This window comes from Ambystoma mexicanum, chromosome 5p (assembly GCF_040938575.1).
Source record: "Ambystoma mexicanum isolate Mex_15411 chromosome 5p, UKY_AmexF1_1, whole genome shotgun sequence".
Taxonomy (NCBI): Eukaryota; Metazoa; Chordata; class Amphibia; order Caudata; family Ambystomatidae; genus Ambystoma; species Ambystoma mexicanum.
Window position 1 is genome coordinate 1,048,256,758 of NC_090930.1, and position 25,699 is coordinate 1,048,282,456.

The following is a 25,699-nucleotide window of genomic DNA, read 5'->3' on the forward strand; positions in this document are numbered from 1 at the left end:
CTTCACGGGGCCACCACCTTCTCCAAATTAGACTTGACAAATGGGTATCATCAAATTGAAATAAGTCCTGAATCTCGCTACATTACGACATTTGTGACCCACATGGGTCTGTTCCAATACAAGCGGCTTAGTTTTGGCATCTCTTCGGCTGCGGAGATTTTTCAAGACGAAATTCACAGAGTCATACGTCATGTGCCCAACTGTCTTAATTACTCCGATGACGTGCTAGTATTTGGGAAGACCAAAGAAGAACACAATGTGGCCCTCCATCAAGTATGTGCAGCACTTGAATCAGCAGGACTCACACTCAACAAGGAAAAATGTGAATTTGACAAAAAGTCCCTGCGATTTTTCAGATACATTTTCTCAGAGAAAGGCATCCGCCCAGATCCAGAGAAAGTGGCCGCCCTCAATACAGCCACCCCCCCTACAAACACAACAGAACTACATTCTTTTCTTGGACTCACCAGCTATTGTGCGAGATACCTAAAAGATTACGCCACAATAAGCAACCCACTGCGGCTACTCACCCGCAAGGACCAACCCTTCGAGTGGTCTAAGGACTGCCAGCGGGCATTTGAGGACATCCGAAATGCCATTGCCAATGCAGAAGACATGGCATATTTCGACGCCCAACGCCATACAGAACTCATAGTCGACGCCAGCCCTGTCGGGTTGGGAGCCATCCTCACACAAAAGGACCCCTCCAAACCAACCGAGGTGTTTATAGTGGCATATGCCAGCAGGGGCCTAACCACCACGGAGCAAGCATATTCCCAAGCGGAAAAGGAGAGCCTGGCGGTAGTATGGGAGTGCGAGTACTTCCATCTATTTCTGTACGGAAAACAATTCACCATCATAACCGACCACCAAGCCCTCCTCACAATTTATGGGGACCCCAAGGCAAGAAAGCCCCCAAGAATAGCAAGATGGGGACTGCGTCTACAAGACTACAAATTTGACATCATACACCGGCCGGGCAAAGATGACAACCCCGAGGACTACTTGTCCCGCTACCCCACGGGTCCGGCGTCAGCCCGCCCGTCCATTGCAGATGCAGATATCAACTATGTCATACATCACCTGCAACCTCTCCCAGTCGAATGGCCCGAACTGGTCGCTCAATCGGAACAGGACCCGGTGTTGAGAATTGTCAAACACTGTATACAGCTCGACAAAAGGGCACACATGAGACAGCAAGCCAGAGGCGAACCAGAACCAGTCAAGGATGACGTCAAGTGGCTAAACCTAGTCAGAGACGAACTTTCCGTGGTAGAGGACCACATCATCTTAAAAGGGTGCAAAGTCGTCATACCCGAATCTCTCAGGGACAAGGTAGTTCAGGTGGCTCATGAAGGACACAGGAGGGGGGTTGCTGCCACCAAGAAGCTACTCAGGCAGAAAGTGTGGTTTCCAAAACTAGATGCACTGGTAGAACGGCTAGTCGGGGGCTGCGCGATCTGCGCACAAGTAGCCCTGCCGCCACACCCCGACCCACTGCAACCTTCCCCACTCCCCGAAAAGGTCTGGGACGAGCTAGCGCTGGACATGTTCAGACCACTACGAGACAGCACGCATGTGCTAGTACTGATTGATGAACACTCACGGTTCCCTGAATCACAAATTATCGAGAGCACCTCAGCTACCTGTGTCATCCCGGCGCTGGACCAGATGCAATCGGCATACGGGGTCCCGAGAATAATCAAATCGGACAATGGCCCGCCATTTGTCAGCACAGACTTCCAAAACTTCGCCAAGTACATGGGCTTGCGGCACAGAAGGATCACTCCTCGATGGCCGCAGGCGAATGGTACGGTCGAAAGGCTAATGGCCAGCATCAAGCGGACCATACAAATAACCAACATACTAAACAAACCGTTCGAACAAGCCTTATACCAATTCCTGAGGGAATACAGACACACACCACACAGCACTACGGGGGGTGTCCCGCAGATCTGATGTTCAGGAGGCCCGTCAAAACAAGGCTACCAGGGGATCCAGGACCAGACCCTGAAATGACACTAGAGCAACAGGCCAGACTAAAGGACTCTGAAGAAAAGAAGAGAATGAAGGATGCGGCGGACATGAGAAGACAAGCTCAAGAGTCAACCATATTGCCAGGAGACACCGTGATTGTCAAACAACAAAAGGGGCGAAAGGAGGACGCCAAATTTGCACATGAACCACTCACAGTGACCCAAAAGAAAGGCAGCATGATCACGGCGGAGGGAGACAATAACATTGTCACGACACGCAACGTGTCTCATTTCAGGAAAGTAGCAACCCCTACAGAACTGGCGAGAAGGATAATGGAAGACGAAAGAGAAGGGAGATGGCGAGACGAACCATATCTGGGAGACGGTGAGGCATCGGAAGCCGAACAAGAAGAGATGCCACCAAGGTCAACACTTGCTACCCACCGGAGGCAGAGAAGGCCCCAGAGGAGCCGAATGAAGCCCCAAAGACTCATGGAAGAAATGGGGTAAAGGACACCTCCTGAGTTATAGTTTAAAAAAGGGGTAGATGTCAGGCTGTGCTGTAACATTCTGACTCAGGACACAGCCCGTCCACCTCGTTTGGTGGGAGGTCCGCCGTTGCGGTCCCATGGGAACGAAAGTGACGTTGGGCTAGGGAGGGGCTTGAGGTAGCTACCGTGTCTCGCATGAGTTTGTGAATACGCAATGAATGGTGTGAAAGGCTGACCTGGCATTACAAGATATTCACACGCTGTACCATATTTTTGCACTGTAACATGAGACGATGCATACTATGTTTTCAAGCGGTTATTTCTGTAATCTGTAATAGTAATATTCATGTGAGATCTGAATTAAAAATGCACATGTACACATTACCAAACAAATGAAACACTAAAACACGACACTGTCAAGCATGTTCAAAGTCAGTCAGTCAGATAAATGCCGGAATAGATTCAGTCAGTCAATCTGTCCAAATAATACATGGCCAGTCAGTACACAAGGTATAGAGTTAGCGCCGTTAGTTAGAGGTGGGTGGAGAAGCCAGTCAGGGTGACTTCGAACACCAGAATTCTATGCACAAAGGTTGTTTTGATCTGATACTGCCCAGGCTTCTAGCTGCCCAGAGAACCTTCCCTGGCAGGAGGTTTTGAAAGCAAAGAGGATTTGAGGGAGCACCGTGACCAGGCAGCTATTCTTTTTTGTCCCTTCCACTACCTCTGAGCTTTCATAAATTAATGTTTTGCTTTCGTACCTCATAGACACTTGGCAGTTTCTCTTTTTGTTTATTGCCCCAAATCGTCCCCATTCAGGGCAGCAGGAGAGCTCCTATAGAAAAGTTTAAGTATTAGGTGCATATATAAGCACCAGGTTCAGTATGGAACCTCAGAAAATGGGTACATGCCAGTCTAAAGATGTGTCCACACCACCTAAGGGTGCCCCAGCACACTGCATATATGCATGATACAACAGCAGAAAGTTTAAATATTTACGGGAATGGAGTGCATTCATGCTGGGAAATCAGCATAACCAATTCCTGATTAAAGGTAGCTTTGATATAGATAAGATTGTACACCTAAAGAAAGCTCTTGAATCTATGTCCAAATGAATGGAGTGTTTCTTCAGATTTTTAGGAGGAGAACTCCAATAGACATAAAGCATCTACATTAAGAGGATTGAAAGATTCGAATGGGGGTGGGGGGGCACTCACAAACCCATCGCAGCTCTGGCTAGCATCCGCACTTATCCTATTTTGAATCCTGTCACCAACGCAGCGGAACAAATGCAACTGGGGAGACGGTCTCCCGGAGTGCCCAGGAGTGGATGACTGAGGCTGCAGTAGTCGCAGGGCTGTCTTCGGGTGCTCCGGCCCCTCGATCGCAGAAGTGCGACCACAGACCTACTGTTTCTCTGCCCAGTGGAGGGGTGCTGATCAGTATGCTCTGCGCCACTGAAGTGTCTGGAGGAGGCACTACAAGAGCAGTGCCCTCTGGTGTCTCCTGGGGTTCCACACCCAGTCGGCTCATCTCTGGGTCACATCTAGGGCTTGTGCAAAGCCTTGAAGCCGTCTAGGTTTTCCTGCCCAGCGCTTCCCCCCTGGCTGGGATCCTTGTGAGGAAGGGACTGGTCTTGGACTTCTGTCATGTCTGTGGAGGCAAAGAGGATACATGGACTGGTTGAAGGCTGAAGGCTGTGGGCGCGGGCCGGAGGTGGTGCGGAGATCAAAAGGGAGGCTTGGGCCTCCGGCAGGTGTGTGTCTGGCTCCAGGACTCAGGATGGGGAAATACGACAACAGGAGCCCATTCAAATTATCCTTTTCTGCTGGCAGGAAATCTAGACCCCCAAAGGTGTCAGAGAGGGGTCAGAGCAGCAGGATGACATTCCTGAAGGTGCCCAGGTGGATCTGGAGGACATTAAGGAGATGTTTGTACAGCTGAAAGAAGGCATCCCTACACTAAACTGGACTCCCTCACATGTAAGGTGGATCACATGAAGGCGCAATTGGATGAACATGCAGCAGTGGGTCTCAACGATGAAGGATGGGATGGCCTCGATGTGCTCAGAGGTTGGATCCATGAAGATCTTACAGGCCTGTCTGACAACAGGAGGACCAGGAAAACAGGTCTCGTAGAAATAATGTACAGATTACAGGGTTGGCATAGTCTAACAATTAAGGTTCTATGGAGATGTTCATTGAGCAGCTTCTGAAGGATTTGCTGGGCCCATCTCAATTCTCTGCATCCTTTTTGGCGGAGAGAGCACACAGAATTCCAAGCATTCCCGTGCCTGGGGCTTCCCCATGTCCGATAATTGCACGCCTTCTAAACTATCGGAACTGAGATACTATCTTGAAGCTGGCCTGGGAGAAAGGGCAGTTGTAATATTTAAGCCAGTGTTTGGACACGGAGGGCCGCTGTGACCCCCTCTGACCCGCTGTGGCCCCACAAGAGACCTTATTGGAGGGAAGGTACTGTTTGGAGGGGAGCATGAACCTCTCCCCCAGGATTATTATTGTGCACTGTAGTGCATCAAGACAATCACATAAAGTATTGTCCTCCTGGCGCCCCAAGCACTATCCCATCACTGTCCAACGGGTCCCTCAAAGAACAGGCCTCTGAGGCTTCACGCAGGTCTCCTGGGCCCCCCTTTCAGGAGACTGTCGCATGACGGGATATGCATAGCTACATAAGTGGGGGAGCTAGACTCAACACCTACTTGCAATGCTAGGAGGAGTTACTTTACACAGCGTTGTGGCCCCATGAGCACAGGACCCCATAATCAGGCCTGGAGAATCATGGAAAGGGACAACAAAGAGGGCCTAAAGTGAGCCTGGGGAATCCTGAGAAATTAGCAGTGTAAAGGGACCAGAGGAAGTCCAGGGAGGTGTAGGCCCCCTTCTTAGGGGCATGTGCCCACCTCCCCACCTGAAAGATGGCTTGGGGAGTCCGAGCAGACCGGCCCAGAGGCAAGAAACCGGCCTGTGGAGGTGTGCCCCGGTAGGGCGCGAGGCCCCTCAACCCACGGAATAGAGTGATAGTCGGCTCTTGGTGGATAGAAACCAGGTGACCTCCCCAAACTGCGAGGCTGCTGAGGTAACTGGGACCAAACTGGTGATAGGGACCCATAACACCATTAACGCTTGGACAGTCATCGGACCGAAGGGCGGATACAGCGTTGAGGGCACAGCACCGTGGACAACACCCTCACCTAAGTGCGTAAACGGAGGATAGAGGGGGCATATGGACGCAGTGGCTAAACTATGCGTCTTTGAATATACCCCAAGAACAAATGAAGGAGGACTAGACAAAAGGAACACCATGTCTTGCGTGGAGGTAGAATCAGCAGTGACCAAAAAAGACGTGCCAGCACTAATGGAGGAGAGTCGATAAAATTACCCAAACGATTGACAAGATAGAAGAAAGACTAGAGGAGGTAGAGCACAACCAGTCCTCAGGGCAAGGATAAAGGGGCCAGTGCTATATGGCTCCTCGAGGATTACAATCTTCCAGGATCTTTCCTCGCTCACCCTCACAAAGAGACGGCTTTGCTCACCCCTCACTAAATGGCTCACTGAGAAAGGAGTCAGATAAAGGTGCGGATACCCGTTCTCCATCTCCGCACACCTCAAGGGAGAAGACAGAAGAGGGTCACTGGCAGACGAGGGGTCCGCAGAGGAGACACATCCCAGGCTCCCGAAAATACAGGATATTGGGCACCCCGCCGGAGGCAGAGACTTGACCTAATACTGGGGCATAAATGGAAGACCAGCGGCCTATGGAGGAGATCAGTTTAGCGATGCCTACGTCAGAGGGTTTCTGTTTGAAGGTTCCTTTTTTCAAACCCGTATATGCTGTTATTCTGTGAATAGATTAATGAGGGCGATTGGTATGCAGGGGGGGATATTGGTTGTCCTTCTGAGAAGCTGATCGAGGGGAGATGAGAGGGGGGGCTCTAGAACAAGTGGTTTTACGAGACAGGGTCCCGACTGAACGGGGGCTTAGGTGGTTTGGTTCCAACCTGGTGCCTATAACCAGGGGGATCGGACACCAGGGGGGCAGTCGCAGAGGGAAGGAGGGAGGAACACTTGGTACAGGCACTATCCCTATCTTTAGGACACCACAGCACAACCTACTACACTGACAATTGTAGTCCTTGGGGGTGGCAAGAATTGAGCTCGCTCATAGGGATAACATGATGGCCATGGCTCCAGGGGGACCCCAGGGTGACATCCTGAGAGTGGGCACCATGAATGTAAAAGGGCTGAACTCGCCCACGAAAAGATCATTGGTGACAAGTTAATTGCGAAGGTCAGGACTGGATATCCTGTTCCTATAAGAGACTAGATTCGACAAGGGGGAAGAGAGAAGGATGCGCAAATCGGCAAGGAATACTGGGGCTCGGGTCACTTGCGAAAGGCAGGTATGGAGATCCTGGTCAATAAGCGGCTTGGGATGGAACTTACCAGGGTCTGCTCAGATGTTGAGGGAAGGGCTCTGCTGATTTCGGGTAACATAAGGAAAGTGCACTTCAGATTCGCCTCACGGTCTATGCCCCAGAACAGGGTCAGCTCAGATTCCTGAAAAATACATGGAATTTCAGCAGACATTCGAGGGGCATGGGCTGAGAGATATATGGCGACATTTTGACCCTGTGAAAGGGTATACACTTTATATTCACCCCCACATGGCACATATACCAGAATAGATTACATATACATGTCTAGGGACTTGTGGGAAGAAGCAAGGGGCTCAGCGTTTACTCTGATTTCTTGGTCTGACCATGATATGGTTAGGGTGGACCTGCAATGGTTGGGACTGACCCCCAGCGGAATGAAGTGGAGGTGTAACAAATCACTGTAGAAGGATCCTGAATTCTACTCTGAGCTGAGCAATTGTGAATATTTCAACACAAATCACACAGGCGAGATCGAGAGAGACATTGTATGGGAAGCTGAGAAGGCCACTTGGAGAGAAATTCTAATTAGAGAAGGGGCGAGGGAACTGGCATTAATTGAAGATAGGCTGAGGGGGAGGAGGGAGATACAACAATTGGACAAAAGAGCACAGGAGCAGTTAGAGATACAGGAGGAACACATAACTGCAGGGGGAAAAGGGAGGAATTATGTCTACTGGAAGAGGGTAAAATAAATCAAAAGCTTCAATACCTGAAACAAAGGTTCCATGAGAAGGGAGATAAAGCGGATGCATTACTGGCTGCAAGGTTAAGGGGGCAATGGGCCGAAAGATGGGTCACGGACATTGAGGGAAAGTCTGAATCGCGTTAGGGTGGGATCGCTGAGGCCTTTGCAACTTTTTATGAGAAACTGTATAACTCAGAGGTAGAGTATGAAGTGGGCGACCTGGAGAGGTACATTGGAGAGATCCAGCTACCCAAACTCTCCCCCATGGAATCTGAGGCGTTAGATACTCCCATTACAGAGGAAGAAGTCAGGCGCACAATGGGCAGGTTACCACTGGGAAAGGCCCCGGGGGAGGACAGATTCACGGCAGGATTTTATAACACATTTCTTCCCACCCTATTGCCATTCATGATGGAATTGTTTAATGGTATACTGACTACGGTTAAGACCCCGGAATCATTTGGTAGGGCGCTCATCACAGTAATACATGAGGAAGGGTACATAAGGAAGGGAGGTACCCCCGGGGATGCATTTCTTACCGCATCATCTCTTATATATGACAAAATATACACTCTAATAATAGCGTCCAGATTGGAGGGACACATGCTAGGGCTAACCCACCCGGATCAGGTGGGCTTTGTTAAGGGCCGACAGGGAGTGGACACAATGCAAAAGATCCTCCACCTGATTCACGTAGCCCGAGATATGGCAGAGGCCCCTTACCTTTTATCAGTCGATGCTGAGAAGGCTTTTGATAGGGTGGAGTGAGAATTCCTGAAGGCAGTGCTGGTAAAATTTGGAATAGGTGGAAAACTCCTGTGGGATATAATGGCAGTCTACTTGTCCCCAAGTGCAAGTGTCATGGTCAATGGGGGATATTCCTGTTGATTCAAACTGAGTAGGAGAACTAGGCAGGGCTGCTCCCTATCCCCGACATTGTTCGCACTCTCTATAGAACCTCTTGCCCAAAAGATTAGGGCTGACCTGGGGGTGGTGGGGTTTTCAGTCAGGGGTGTGGAATATAAAACTGCACTATATACGGATGATATGCTCCTACACATTAGTGACCCACTGAATTCAATACCTGCAGTGCTCCAACTGATCGATCAATATGGCTCCATGGCAAGACTGAAAATGAATAGATCCAAATCATTCCTTTTCCCCCTAGACAGCAGAAGAGACAGGGAAATTGAAAGGTTCACAGCGGTGGGGATGCAGATCAGTTTGGATACAATGAAATACTCGGCATAAATGGGACACGAACCTGTGGGGATCTATATGAGGCAAACTCCCCCCGATGAACAAAATAAAGGCGGACGTCCTAAAATGGCAGAAGTTAACAATCTCTTGGCTGGGCTGCCTCAATGTGCTCAAAATGATGGTCCTCCCTAGAGTACTCTCTGTGTTTCAAATGCTCTCCATTTATGTCACAGAGGCATTTTTCCGAGAAATTTGGGGCGCCATTCTACGGTTCCTGTGGCAGGTGAAGAAGGCGAGGTTCCCCAGCGCTATATTGGTATTACCCAAAGAGAAAGGGGCAGCGGGCCTCCCAGACATGAAGAGCTATTATCAGGCAGTGCAACTTAGAGTCCTAATACCCCCCCCCTTAGATCTCAGCGCGACCTGCAGTCGATTGCTCTGGATAACTAACAGCTGCACCTGGCAGCAGTCGGCAAATGGTTATGGGTCCTGAGAAATAAGCTCCTGAATAGGATCCATAAACACCCTATTGTGGGGACCCTATTGGATATCTGGAGAAAGGGGGGCATGAGGGGTGTCACCACATGGCCCTCACCACTGGGGCATCTCTGGGTCTTTGAGATTTCAGACATGGTATGAAGCAGGATTGGAAATTATAGGACAGCTCTGGAGGGGGGTAACTTTATCGTCATAACCGAACTGGAGAAGGCACTAGACATAGGCAAGCTCTCAGTATTCAGATCGGAACTGAAGGTTAAGATACAAACAGACCTCACACCCTTCGAATCGCTCCTAGGCAAGAGGACAGAAATGAGGGGATTGATCTCGGCAATGAATAGGGCCCTGGTTGGATCGAGTAAAGGTTCCACAGAAGGGGTTGATGGGAACGGGACATAGGACATTTGGGACAGACTCTGTAGGGGGGTAGCCCAGACATCAATCTCCTGTCAATAAAAACTCTACTCTATTAAATGACTCCATAGATGGCACTATGACCCGGTCAGACTCTCAAAGATGTTCCCAAATACAAGCCCCATGTGCTGGAAAGGGTGTGAAGAGAATGCTGACTACTGGCCATGTGGTGGGGGTGCCAGAGGATGCACATTTTCTTGGATGAAGTCCTTGGGTGGATAAAAGACCTAGATGGAATAGTCCGGACAAAATCACCTATGTTGGCACTGTTTGGTATGGAAGAGGTGGAAGGGGAATACACAAGACTTCCAAAAATGCCAGCAGCCTAATGCTGGCTGCAAGAGCATGTATAGCAACTAATTGGGAGAATGAGAACCCCCCAATTAAAAGCAAATGGATCAATGTTGCCAGGAATGTATCCACCATGGAAAAAATCACTGCGGGAATACACGGCCTAGCTGGCCCTCTAGAGATGTAATGGGCTGAATTTGTTGCAAAATAAATTAGCCCGGTTCCACAGTTTGTACAGGCCTAGAGGGTGAGACAGGAGGTGATGGAGTGTTGGTGGGAAAGGTGGAAACAGGAGAACCAACCGTGACCCAAGGATCCACGTTGGCTGACTCTGAAGAGGTGCTCACCTAAGAGGAAATCAGCGATTATAGGACTGAAATGTTGACTTATTGATGTGCATCAAGTGATTAAGTTGTGTTAGGTGTATGGGAATGAGTAGTACCAGGGGGGAGGCGTATACAATGCTTACATAATACAAAAAAACATGAATAGGTCACAATAATGAATACCCTTATTTTATATTTATATCACACATCATACACTATAGAGCTTCTATACCACAGAACATCACATATAAAAATCATCCTAAATACAAGCAATCACTATTTCAAACACTTTCCAAATATGATAATCAGCAGCAACAACAATCAACGAGGAGCTAGAATAGATTTGTGTCCAGAAGTAATCCTGCCCTATGTTCTCAATATTAACTACAAACTGCATGTATACCTTCATAATTCATATGTAGTTTCTCACACAAAGTGCTTCATATGACAAGCACTTTCTACTTCTTTTTTACACGGGCTACATAGCCTCAATGAATGAGGTATATTATCCCAAGCCCAAGAGTCTCCATTGTTCTTAGAACACTAAACGAAGTTGCATTACAAATGCAGGAAGTTGTCGATATGGAGTTTTTGGTAAATAACCAGAAGGTTTAGTAAAATAAAATCTCTTCTTAAAGTAATCTTGAATTGTTTTGATTGGTGAAACAACTGTCAGTCCAATAGACCTATTAAAACCTTCAATCTCATGGATAAATTGATAATAAGCTTTTGGATTTTTCCGATTTAATTTTGAGAATAGACCCAACAAAGAGGAAACTTCACCTTCCATAGTGAGCAATTTGAGGTAGAAAAAACTCCTTGCTATCGTCCATTGGGTTAAAATTGATGTAAGACCCAGTTCACAACACAGTGCCTCCACCGGTATAGAATTTAGCAGCCACACTGTTAGACGCCATAGATTTCTTTCAAGGAATGTAATCTGTGAAACCTCCTTTTCTAGAAAATCTTCCAAACCACAAAGAATACATCGAACAATATTAGAGGCATACAATTTGAGCATGCCCTCAATGGAATGGCCACCATTAACCAATATAAAGGCCTTTATAAGTTGAATTTGGCAAGTATCTTGGGATAGATGGATTTATACAAGGCAGAACAACCCAAACAGTGTCCAATCATAACACCTCAATATTTATATTCTTTCACAACTTCAACAGGTTTCCCATCACATTTCCCAAAAAAACTTGCTCTCCCTCTTCCTACCACCATTAATGACAATCATTTTTGTTTTATTAATGTTCATCTCTAGCCCATCACCTTTAGAGTACAATGACAAGACAGACAAACTACACTGTAGCCCTGCTCCTGTCCGATCTAAAATAATGGTGTCATTTGCGTAGGATACGGAAGTATGGCCTACTTGAGGGGGAAAGTTGTTTACGCTATCAAGCACTTCCCCCATATCTGCAACATATGAACTGTATAGTATGGGGGAAGAACACACCCTTGTTGTATACCATGGTTGGTGAGAATCTGCAAGGATAACAAAACATCATTGTTTAGTCTAAAGGTATCAGTGTATAGTTGCTTTATAAAAAACAAAAGAACAAAACTCTAGAAAAATATACATAACAGATATTTATAATTTCGGCTCTATATGTTATGTTATGTTATGTTACTTTGCATTTATATAGCGCCTTATGTACCATTGGTATAGTCTCAAGGCGCTGTTAGGTTGAACGCCCTAGGGAACCGAAGTTCAAGTCAGTAGAGAGAGCAGAGAGAGTCAAAGGTGCGTGTGAGCACCGGATATGTGTGCAGCTGGTGTGGTACGTCACACCATTCTGTGTACTCCAATCCATTCCATGCACTCCAATCCGTTCCATGCACTGCAACCATTTTACGCACTGCTCCTTTTGTTCGTTCTACCCACGTTATCCTTTCTCCATGCATCATCCATCCACATACGTCATCTTCACACGTTTCATCCACTTAAACTGGTTCCACCCATTTCACACGTTCCATCTACTTCACCCGTTCCAAACACATCACCCGTTCATTCACCTACTTCATCCGTTCTACCATTTCACCCATTTTACATCAGCTCATCCGTTCCATCCACATTCTACACCCGTTCCATCCACATACTACACCCGTTGCATCCACATACTTCACCCGTTCCATCCTCATACTTCACCCGTTCCATCCACATACATACTTCACCCGTACCATCCACATACTTCACGTGTTACATCCACATACTTCACGCGTTCCATCCACTTACTTCACCTTTTCCATCTTCTAAATTTGACTTTGTACAGAGAGGATATTAGGCAACCAAATACAATTTTGCACAGAGAGGATATTAGGCACATTTCTAAATTCAACCAAGGCACGCTACTAGACACACTTCTAAATTCAACCAGGGCAGGCTATTAGGCACACTCCTAAATTCAATCAAGGCAGGCTATTAGGCACACTTCTAAATTCAACTTTGCACAGCACTGATATTGGGACGCTTCTGAATTCAACCAGGTCACACTAATAGGCACACTTCTAAAGTCAACCCAGGCACGCTATTAGGCACACTTCTAAAGTCATCCCGGGCACGTTATTAGGCACACTTCTAAATTAACTTTGCACAGCGATGATATTAGGGACGCTTCTGAGTTCAACCAGGGCACGCTAATAGGCACACGTCTAAAGTCAGCCCAGGCATGCTGTTAGGCACGCTTCTAAATTCAACCAGGGCACGCTATTAGGCACACTTCTAAATTCAACCAGGGCACGCTATTAGGCACACTTCTAAATTCAACCAGGGCACGCTATTAGGCACACTTCTAAATTCAACCGAGGCACGCTATTAGCCATACTTCTAAATTCATCCAAGGCACTCTGTTAGGCACACTTCTAAATTCAACTATGCTACAGGGAACATTTTCTAAATGCAATTATGCAACAGATATGCTATAGGGCAGACTTTCTAAATGCAATTATGACACAGATAAGCTATATGGTAGACTTTCTGGACTATGTGAAACTGTGTTTCCGAATAAGATAAATGAAAGCCCAAATATTGTGCAATGTACAATGGCCTTTCCTAAACCTTGTCTGTTGTGGCCCTGGTATATCCCTTCACCCAAAAGTTCAGTTTATTTAATAGACATGTGGCAAAAATCTTGGATCACGAACCAGAAAGAGCCAATAATCGATAATACTCGGGAGAGGTTCTTTAAACTTTTTCATGAACTGAAATAAGAATGGCTTTCCTCTAGCTTTCAGATATTAGACCAGTTTTGGCGATGTTTATAAAAATAACATATAACAGCTTTGCCAAAAGATCTGGATTATTCTTCAGGACAACATTTGCTAGCCCGTAAGGGCCCTGTGCCCTTGACGGTTGAAGATTACCTATTATATTTTCGATATCAGCAACAGACAATGTGAACCAGGACACTTTCTGTTCAGGGACCTCTACTGCAGTTCTGTCAAATAATACCACGTCAAAGGAATTTTGGTCACCAACAAAATAATTTACTGAAACATACCTAATCCAGGTCTCCTCAAAAATTGGATTAATCTGTCTAACATCCTTTTCAGGCATGTGCTTACGATAATAGGGACAAAGTTTCAGTCTATCATTACTACGCAATGCAAAATAGACAATATGCCATTGTGCACTATTTGTGGAAATTCTGTGCACTCGTATCCAGTTTTTATAATTAGTCCTTTATTTTGCAATCAATTTTCTTTTATCCAAGACATCAACAGGACCTTTAAGGACTTTCCTAATCTCATGACACAGCATCTTTTACTTTGCTGCAATAGCAGCATCATAGGTCTTAGAGGATCTCTTACGATTCACAACTGAAGGTTTTTCAGTCACCAGCATGTTGTAATATGAATGAAACCATTAAAACTCTGAAATATGTCATCAAAAACACAATCATTAAATCCTCACATTAAATTAGCGATCAAATTCACATTATACGTTGTAACTATAGGAGCATTCCACATTAGTCTATTTACGTTTATATTACAGACTACATCCTTACATAATATTTCTTTTCTATTATTATTTGCAATCTGCAATTCACATTTTAAGACTGTATGATCAATAATTTCATTGCGTATCAGTGTAAGACCATCAATCACATAGGTAAATTGCTTTGACACGTAGATGTAATCAATCGTAGACATTGCACAGCCATTAGTCCACGTATACCCTTTATCACGTTCCTTAGCCTCCAAATGATTTAGATACATCATCCCATAACTTTCCAACAGCACATTAGTTTTGGCAATCAATCGCACTCTCACAAGTAGGGTTAAAATCTCCTTGCACCATAAATTGTTGCCCAGGATTACAATAATTCCAGTCTGCAAGGATAGCATCCACACAATTTGTTATGCCAAAACGGCCATCAGGTGGCACATACATATGAATTATCAAGAATCTAGTGCAATTACCTTCCATCTGAGTATCAATAGTAGCAGCAAGAACAGAAGCATAGTATAAAACCACCCACTGGTCTACCCCTAGCTTTCTTATTAGCAAGTCTTTGGATTACAGAATAACCGTCAATAGAAACAGATTCACTCAACCAAGTCTCCTGGAACGCATAAATCAGATTCAGTTATTATCTTAACGCCATTATCTTAAAACCATTTGGATTAAAAAGGAATAAAAAAACACTGGAAGACATGTGTTACAGGAAGACGTAACAAACCTTGAGAGAATAGATTCCAGAGGATTGACTTGACAAACATCATTTCAATCTCCCTGTAATAAGAAATGTCATCATATGGAGAAATTTGTCCTCCATTTACTATAGTTCCATTTTATCATTGCATTTAATCACCTCCACACCAACAAAACCAATGGACACTCTCTCACAATAAAAATCACATTCAAAACCCATCCTCAGGAATTCCTGGCCATATTTATAGACCACTTCAACTATAATTGGTGAAATACAATGTACCAAAGCCCAGTTTACCATGTCCTCCTCCTGTGGCACTTCTACTAGGTCTATAACCTTAGTTGTTAAATTAGTAAGTTAAGGAAAACAATGAATGTTTATTAAGCCTATTAAGAAATTGACTTTTCTTGGTTGAAAATAGTTCAGTAAACAGCAGTTTATTTCCAGACTTTTTTTGAATTTCAATTGTCGTATATCTTATATCTTATAGTAGTAGTCATATTGTTCTCAACATATTGTTCACAACATCACAAATCACATCACACTTGTTGTATGGTGGGGGCTGGCCAGGGCCCCCACCGGCACTCACACACACGCAAGCATGCACACGCAAGGGACCACACAGGACGCGTGTGTCCTGCTCGGGTCCCCGGCTCAAACTGCCGGGTGACCGTCTTTATTCAAACGGCGCATGCGCGAGCCTCGATCCCGCTCGCACATGCGTATTAACAGCGTATACACTATGCAACATCCCTCCTTTTTCCCCAAACAAGAAACCATTATAACCAATGCAATCAACATTAACAATTCAAACTTATACTAATAGTCTTCCCCCAGTTACGAGGCAGGGTCCATAATAAAGTCTTGGAACCTCTGCGGAGGCTTGCGCCCCGCCCGGCTCGGGTACCTGCGTGCCTCTGCTGGCGGCACCCCTGGTGTACCTGGAGCCTCTGGCGGTCCATCGTCTCTCTGTGACGATCCTGCGTCATACTCTGGCCCCTGTAAGTCGCTCTCTTCCGTGTTTGGCGCCACCTCTGTGCGCTTGAAGAACGACAGATTCCTGGTGACTGTCCCTCGGGCACTGGCTGCGGTGACCATGGATCCCTTGACGTGGGTCACCCCCAGCGGCTGCGCCTCATAAGGCAACAACAACTTTCCTTCCGGCCTTTGATTTCGCACCAGCACGGTGTCCCCTACTGCAATCACCTTCTCCGGTAATCTTCGCCGGACAGTCTCTCGCTCGTTCTGGGCAGCCCTCTCTGCTCGCACGCAGTTGTTATCAATCTCTCCCGGACATCGACCTTCAACTTCGGGCAACAGTCCTCATGGAGCCCGTTTGAAGAAGGCCTCCGCCGGCGCGACCCCAGTGGACTGATGTGGGGCCGTGCGGTATTCGCGCAGAAAGTCAAACAGGTTGCGCCGGAGTTCCTCCCCTCCATTCAGCGATATGCGGAAGACCTTATTGAGCGTCCGCATGAAGCGTTCCACCTCCCCGTTTGCTCTGGGCCAGAGTGGGGTGACTTTCCGATGCTTTATCCCCCTTTCCTCACAGTATTGAGCAAACTGTTGCCCCTGGAACGGTGCTCCGTTATCCGAACATATCTCAAGGGGAAATCCATGTGTGGCAGACATCTTTTCCATGGCCAGGATGGTGTGGTCACTGGCCGTGGACTCAACCAGCTCCACCTCGGGATAGCGCGATCACTGGTCTACCACTGCCAAAAAGTACATTCCCCGGCCCGTGGACCCAAAGTCTGCATGCACTGCTCCCCTCGGGCGTTCACTCCTCTCCATGGCCTGAATGGGTGGCCCTCTCTCCACCGGACTCGCTGCTTGGCAGGGGATGCAAGCCCTCACAAATTCGTCTACCCTGCTCTCTAGGTCCGGGAACCATGCTTTCAAACGGAGGCGTGCTTTCGTCTTTGCCGTCCCCTGGCGCCCTTTGTGGGCGAGCTACAGCACTTTGCCCACCAGTGCACGTGGGATAACTATTTGGTGCCCCCTCAGCAGTAGACTGCTCTCTGCTACCGACAGCTTGTGGCGTGCCCTCCAGAAAGCCTGCAGGTCCTTTTGTGCGCCGAAGTCCCTTCTGGCATGTCCATGAGCACTTCGCGCCATTCCCAACTGGCCACAGCCTCCTTGATTCTCAGGAATACTTTGTCTGCGTTTGATTAGTCCGCAATCTCGTGGCGCGCCAGCGCCAGGGTGACAGGTAGCACTGATTCCACCACCAGGTGCACTGCTTCCACACAATCCACAACCTCCGCCAAGTCCCTGGGCCGTCCAGCTCCCGGGTGTCCGGACAGATAGTCCGCTGGCTTGTGCGTGCCAGAACGATACAGCAGATTGACCCCGTACTCCATGAGCGAGAGCATCCATCTCTCGATGCGAGGCGGCGGCTTGGACGATGCCCCGGACATGATCGGGATCAGGGGCTTGTGATCCGTCACAACAACTACAGGCTTTCCTAGAATGTAAATCCGAAAATGCTTGCAGCCCCATAAAATAGCCAAGGCTTCACGCTCAATTTGAGAATAACGCTTCTCAGTCTCGGTGAGAGCTTTGCTGTCGTAAGCAATGGGCCGCATGGTCCCTTGAGGGTCTGCCTGCATGAGGACTGCTCCCAGTCCTACCGGGCTGGCGTCTACCACGATCTCCGACTCCCGCTCCGGATTGAAGTAGGCCATGGTCTCTTGCCCCGACAGGGCATTCTTGATGGCAGTGAACGCCCTCTGTTCCTTCCCGGTCCAGGTTCAGGCCACATCAGTTCTAGTCAGCGCCCGTAAGGGTTCCGGCGAATAAATCGTCCACAGTAATTGACCATCCTCAGGAAGCTCCTGATTTCCGTGGGCGACCCTGGCAGGGCGGCCTCTTGGATGTCCTTCATCTCCGGATCCGGGGAGATGCCCCCCGCGTGGAACACGAACCCGAAGAATTCCAGCCGGTCTTTCAAAAATTCACATTTTTGTTTGTGTAGGGTCAGTCCTAGGCTGCAGAGTCTTTCCAGGGTGTTCTCCAAGCGCTTCAGGTGCTCCGCTTCCGATCTTGCGAACACCAGGATGTAGTCTGTCATGTTGATTACCCCTTTGAACCCCAACAGGGCCCCCCTGATGGCATTCTGGAAAACTTCAGCTGCCGATGAGACCCCGAAGCTGAGCTTCTTAAACTGGTATAGCCCCTCGTGAGTCGTAAAGGTGGTAATGTATCTTGACTCAGGGTGGAGCTCCAGCTGGTGGTAGCCAGACCTCAGGTCCAGTTTAGAAAAGACTCTCGCCCCCTGCAGCTCGCCGACAATGTCATCTAGGGTGGGCATGAGGTGACGTTCCCTTTTGATCGCCATGTTTGGCAACCTCATGTCCACGCAGATGTGGACTGCACCTGGCTGTTTGGGCTTTGGGGCCACCACGATTGGAGAGACCCAAGGGGTAGGGCCTTCCACTCTCTCAATAATGTCTAGGTCGACCAGTGTTTGTAACTCCTTCTCCACCTGTGCCCTCAGGTGGAACGGGATGTGGCGATGCTTGAGCACTGTTGGTCTCACCGACCCATCGATTTGGAGCCGTATGGGGTCGGCCTTTAGCTTACCTATCCCTTGGAATAGCATGTCAAACCGTTGTAGCAGGCGTTCCAGGTCTGTGTGATAGACAGCGAATGTGAAGTGGACAATGTTCAGTGCTTCGGAGGCAGCACAACTTAGGAGGGAGTGCGTGCTCACGATTGTAATGAAGAATCTCGCTTTTATCTTGCTAGGTCCATGGGACACAGGTGCCACAAACACCCCTTGGATGGGGAGTGGCGTGTCTCCCCCAAAGGTGTATATCTGCGCCTTGGATTCCGCCAATTCCAGGCAGATGGGGAGCAGGTGCAAGTGGATCTAGGTCACCTGGCCTAAGCCCCGCCCACCTGGTGCCTTCCTGTTTGCCGCTCTTTTTCATCACTTAGCAAGCCCCGCCCACCTGGTGCCTTCCTGTTTGTCACTCTTTTTCACCACTTAGCAAGCCCCGCCCACCTGGTGCCTTCCTGTTTGCCGCTCTTTTTCACCACTTAGCAAGCCCCGCCCACCTGGTGCCTTCCTGTTTGCCGCTCCTTTTCCCTACTTAAGGAGCCCTCCAGCCTCTTTTCCTTTGCAGATGGGGAGCAGGTGCAAGTGGATCTAGGTCACCTGGCCTAAGCCCCGCCCACCTGGTGCCTTCCTGTTTGCCGCTCTTTTTCACCACTTAGCAAGCCCCGCCCACCTGGTGCCTTCCTGTTTGCCGCTCCTTTTCCCTACTTAAGGAGCCCTCCAGCCTCTTTTCCTTTGCAGATGGGGAGCAGGTGCAAGTGGATCTAGGTCACCTGGCCTAAGCCCCGCCCACCTGGTGCCTTCCTGTTTGCCGCTCTTTTTCACCACTTAGCAAGCCCCGCCCACCTGGTGCCTTCCTGTTTGCCACTCCTTTTCCCTACTTAAGGAGCCCTCCAGCCTCTTTTCCTTTGCAGATGGGGAGCAGGTGCAAGTGGATCTAGGTCACCTGGCCTAAACCCCGCCCAACTGGTGCCTTCCTGTTTGCCGCTCTTTTTCACCACTTTGCAAGCCCCGCCCACCTGGTGCCTTCCTGTTTGCCGCTCTTTTTCACCACTTAGCAAGCCCCGCCCACCAGGTGCCTGCCTGTTTGCCGCTCTTTTTCACCACTTAGCAAGCCCCGCCCACCTGGTGTCTTCCTGTTTGCTGCTCCTTTTCCCTACTTAAGGAGCCCTCCAGCCTCTTTTCCTTTGCAGATGGGGAGCAGGTGCAAGTGGATCTAGGTCACATGGCCTAAGCCCCGCCCACCTGGTGCCTTCCTGTTTGCTGCTCTTTTTCACCACTTAGCAAGCCCCGCCCACCTGGTGCCTTCCTGTTTGCTGCTCCTTTTCCCTACTTAAGGAGCCCTCCAGCCTCTTTTCCTTTGCAGATGGGGAGCAGGTGCAAGTGGATCTAGATCACCTGGCCTAAACCCCGCCCACCTGGTGCCTTCCTGTTTGCTGCTTTTTTTCACCACTTAGCAAGCACCACCCACCTTCTTAGCCCTGCCTCTTCCTTCCTGCTCTTAACTATTAGATCAAGGGCGTCCCTCGCCCGGGCGTCCTAAGCGAAGGGCAGATGAAGAAAAGGGGAACTCCTGTTTGGACCTGTTCGGACCAGGAGGACCCAGGGCCCGGCCCCCTGCTCAGACAGCAGGTAGGCATGCACCAACATGTGTTACTCCCTCTGGTCCCCCGGTGATGTTCCCTTGTGCCCCCCCATTCTCGCACACAGGTGTTGCCTGTTTTGCTTGATTCTTCTATCCTGCTGCCCCCTCACCCCACTCAAGCCTACTTCTGCAGGAGTCTGTCCTGATACATTCTGGTTTCACCATCACCGTCTTGTGGACAATGCTGGATTTGACTTTTATGGACTTCATTCATTCATGGTGCGTCACCCTTTCTCAACTCTCATGCTGAACTTCTTTTGCATCTTGTACTCATGGTGGCCCTGAATCATGCTGTTCCCATCTTCATCTTGTATCCTGGCTTGCAACATTATGCGTTACTACTGACTTCTGCAATTGTATTCACTCTCCCCTCTTGCTTCTCCACTCTTTTGACTGCTTACTCTATGTTCTCTCCTCCTTTCCCTTCTTCCTTTTCTTATCTCCTCCCCTTACTTTCTGCTATGCACTTACTCTATCAGAATTGTCAATGGACCTAGTATGATAGCAACCTCGTCTGTCTCCTCCTCCCTCCCCTTACTGGTTTTTCCTCACCACCCCCCGCCCTCCAGCACAATCTGAAATGTTGTCAGGCCTAATATGATAGTCGCTTGTTTTGTTCCTCCCCTCCCTTTCTGCACCCCTCTCCCTCACCTCTTGTTTTTTTTCTGGCTCTACCAGAAATGTCGTCAGGCCTAGCACGGTAGTCGCCTGTCTGTTTCCATTTCCTTCCCACTCTCCTCCTCCCTTCCTTGTCTATGTTTTAGCTCTTGCACTATCTGAAATGTCGTCAGGCCGAGTACGATAGTTAATTTCACATCCTTACTGTTCATGGCCTGTAAGAATGTCATTATTTTTTCCCTTGCCGTGAAGCGCTTTGAAACACATTGTGTATAGGCGCTATATAAATAAACTATCATATCATATCAATTGCGGAGGGCCTGGGAGTACTTCATAATGTTCAGTCGCTAGCACACAGACTGACGCCCCCGTGTCTATGAGGATCAGGGTGGGAACTTCTCCGATGTTTACCGTGCATGTCGGTTGTCGGCTTCCTCTGGGGCCTGTGGCAATGCTTGAGATAAAGAAGATTTCCTCCTCCTCCTCTTCTTCCTCTGCGATGTTCAGGTCCTGCAGGCCTTGCTCGACAGATGTCACGCCCCTCACCCTCCGGGTATTGCTCCCACCAATTCTCGCTGGTCCTCTCGAGGCTGCTACCGGTGTGGTTGCCCTGCACACCCACGCGTAATGTCCTGGTGTGCCACACCGGCCGCAGACACTCGACTTTGCCGGGCACTCCCCCACGTGCGGCAGGTCATACCCGCAGTAGGGACACGACTGAGCATTACCAGGCGCTGGAGGGTCATCTCCTCTCCTTGGTGTCCATCTCGCCCTCCCTGGAGCAGAGTGTCCAATGGCAAATGCCTCTTCGCCCTTTCCAGAGTGCGTGGCTGCATCCACCTTCGCCCCCTGTCCTCTGCCAGCTCGTAAGCTCTCGCTCCGTGTCCAGGATTTGCTGTAGGGTCAGACCAGGCTCTCTCAGTACTTGCCTCCATAGCTTCCCGGAACTGCACCCTTGCAGAAGCTGGTTTCAGACCATCTCCTCCTCATTCACCCACCTGCAGGAGCTTGCCAGGTGCCTTAGCCTCGCGCAGAACTGGTCCAGCGACTCCTCTTCTTGCTGCTTTTCCGCACACATGACAAATCTGTCAAAGTCCACATTAGCCATGGGCAGAAAATGATCTCATAGGGCCTGCTTCACGGCATCAAACGTGACCACCGGGATATTGAGAGAGTCATAAATCCTGTGTACCTCTGTACCTGCAGAGTACACCATGATGGCAATTTTCACGTTGTCATCCTCCTCCCCAGAGGCCATGAAAAACATTTCTAGTTTCTTGACCCACAGGAGCCATTTCGGCCCTAATTTGGATGGTGGGCCAGTAGTGTCAAATTCGGGCATGGGGGCTAATGTGCTGTGCATCCTGCGTGGGATAGGCGCAGGGGCACCCCCTTCTTCTCCTTCCTCACCCATTACGATGATCAGGCAGAGTACTCACTGATTGTTGTTTCTTGACAGTGGGGATGAGACCCAGGCACCAGAGGAGATGATGTTAATCCAAACACTAATAGCTGTACATGGAAAGCCTGAAGATGCCAAGCATGGAAAGTCCTTTGCACCCCTGTTGATCTTCTTGTCTTCCTCCAAGGAGATTATATTTTTTTTTTAACCACAGCCCTGCAGTGAGCTAGGGCTGTGGAAGGGTCCAAAAATTAGCTTGTCACGCAATGGGGATCGCAGCCGGCGCACGAGCACCCTCCTGGGCCGCAACCACTGCGATCCTTGATGAGACAAAATGGCCGCCGGCCATACGCGCGAGTTCGGAACAACACAGAGCAACGATTCCGACTCTGACGCCGTCAGAACGGTGATGGAATGCTCCTGAGCATCCCCGTGGCCAGTGTTGTAGTGTGGGGGCTGGCCAAGTCCCCCACCGGCACTCAAACGCACGCAAGCATGCACACGCAAGGGACCACATAGGACGCATGTGTCCTGCTCGGGTCCCCGGCACCAACAGCCGGGTGACCGTCTTTATTCAAACGGCGCATGCCCGAGCCTCGATCCCGCTGACGCATGCGTATTAACAGCGTATACAGCGTATACACTACGCAACATCATTCATCAACTCCAGCCCTCTCTGCTCGCACACGGTTGTTATCAATCTCTCCCGGACATCGACCTTCAACTTCGGGCAACAGTCCTCATGGAGCCCGTTTGAAGAGGGCCTCCGCCGGCGCGACCCCAGTGGACTGATGCGGGGCCGTGAGGTATTCACGCAGAAAGTCAAACAGGTTGCGCCGGCGTTCCTCCCCTCCTTTCAGCAATATGCGGAAGACCTTATTGAGCGTCCGCATGAAGCGTTCCACCTCCCCATTTGCTCTGGGCCAGAGTGGGGTGACTTTCTGATGCTTTATCCCCCTTTCCTCACAGTATTGAGCAAACTGTTGCCCCTGGACTCCGTTATCCGAACATATCTCAAGGGGCAATCCATGTGTGGCAGACATCGTTTCCATGGCCAGGATGGTGTGGTCACTGGCGGGGACTCAACCGGCTCCACCTCGGGATAACGCGACCACTGGTCTACCACTGCCAAAAAGTACATTCCCCGGCCCGTGGACCCGAAGTCTGCATGCACTGTTCCCCACGGGCGTTCACTCCTCTCCATGGCCTGAATGGGTGGCCCTCTCTCCACCGGACTCGCTGCTTGGCAGGGGATGCAAGCCCTCACAAATTCGTCTAACCTGCTCTCCAGTCCGGGAACCATCCTTTCAAACGGAGGCGTGCTTTCGCTTTGCCGTCCCCTGGTGCCCTTTGTGGGCGAGCTACCGCACTTTGCCCACCAGTGCACGTGGGATAACTATTTGGTGCCCCCTCAACAGTAGACCGCCCTCTGCTACCGACAGCTTGTGGCGTGCCCTCCAGAAAGCCTGCAGGTCCTTTTGTGTGCCGAAGTCCCTTCTGGCATTGTTCATGAGCACTTCGCGCCATTCCCAACTGGCCACAGCCTCCTTGATTCTCAGGAATACTTTGTCTGCGTTTGATTAGTCCGCAATCTCGTGGCGTGCCAGCGCCAGGGCGACGGGTAGCACCAATTCCACCACCAGGTGCACTGCTTCCACACAATCCGCCACCTCCGCCAAGTCCCTGGGCCGTCCAGCTCCCGGGTGTCCGGACAGATAGTCCGCTGGCTTGTGCGTGCCAGGACGATACAGCAGCTTGACCACGTACTCCATGAGCGAGAGCATCCATCTCTCGATGCTAGGCGGTGGCTTGGACGATGCCCCGGACATGATCGGGATCAGGAGCTTGTGATCCGTCACAACAACTACAGGCTTCCCTAGAATGTAAATCCGAAAATGCTTGCAGCCCCATAAAATAGCCAAGGCTTAACGCTCAATTTGAGAATAACGCTTCTCAGTCTCGGTGAGAGCTTTGCTGGCGTAAGCAATGGGCCACATGGTCCCTTGAGGGTCTGCCTGCATGAGGACTGCTCCCAGTCCTACCGGGCTGGCGTCTACCACGATCTCCGACTCCCGCTCCGGATTGAAGTAGGCCATGGTCTCTTGCCCCGACAGGGCGTTCTTGATGGCAGTGAACGCCCTCTGTTCCTTCCCGGTCCAGGTCCAGGCCACATCAGTTCTAGTCAGTGCCCGTAAGGGTTCCGGCGAATAAATCGTCCACAGTAATTGACCATCCCCAGGAAGCTCCTGATTTCCGCGGGCTACCCCGGCGGGGTGGCCTCTTGGATGTCCTTCATCTCCGGATCCGGGAGATGCCCCCCGCGTGGAACACGAACCCGAAGAATTCCAGCCGGTCTTTCAAAAATTCACATTTTTGTTTGTGTAGGGTCAGTCCTAGGCTGCGGAGTCTTTCCAGGTTGTTCTCCAGGCGCTTCAGGTGCTCCGCTTCTGATCTTGCGAACACCAGGATGTAGTCTGTCATGTTGATTACCCCTTTGAACCCCAACAGGGCCCCCCTGATGGCATTCTGGAAAACTTCAGCTGCCGACGAGACCCCGAAGCTGAGCCTCTTAAACTGGTATAGCCCCTCGTGAGTCGTAAACGTGGTAATGTATCTTGACTCGGGGTGGAGCTCCAGCTGGTGGTAGCCAGACCTCAGGTCCAGTTTAGAAAAGACTCTCACCCCCTGCAGCTCGCCGACAATGTCATCTAGGGTGGGCATGAGGTGACGTTCCCTTTTGATCGCCATGTTTGGCAACCTCATGTCCACGCAGATGTGGACTGCACCTGGCTGTTTGGGATTTGGGGCCACCACGATTGGAGAGACCCAAGGGGTAGGGCCTTCCACTCTCTCAATAATGTCTAGGTCGACCAGTGTTTGTAACTCCTTCTCCACCTGTGCCCTCAGGTGGAACGGGATGTGGCGATGCTTGAGCACTGTTGGTCTCACCGACCCATCGATGTGGAGCCGTATGGGGTCGGCCTTTAGCTTACCTATCCCTTGGAATAGCATGTCAAACCGTTGTAGCAGGCGTTCCAGGTCTGTGTGATAGACAGCAAATGTGAAGTGGACAATGTTCAGTGCTTCGGAGGCAGCACAATTTAGGAGGGAGTGCGTGCTCACGATTGTTACGAAGAATCTCGCTTTTATCGTGCTCTGTCCATGGGACACAGGTGCCACGAACACCCCTGGGATGGGGAGTGGTGTGTCTCCCCCAAAGGCGTATATCCGTGCCTTGGATTCCGCCAATTCCAGGCAGATGGGGAGCAGGTGCAAGTGGATCTAGGTCACCTGGCCTAAGCCCCGCCCACCTGGTGCCTTCCTGTTTGCCGCTCTTTTTCACCACTTAGCAAGCCCCGCCCACCTGGTGCCTTCCTGTTTGTCACTCTTTTTCACCACTTAGCAAGCCCCGCCCACCTGGTGCCTTCCTGTTTGCCGCTCTTTTTCACCACTTAGCAAGCCCCG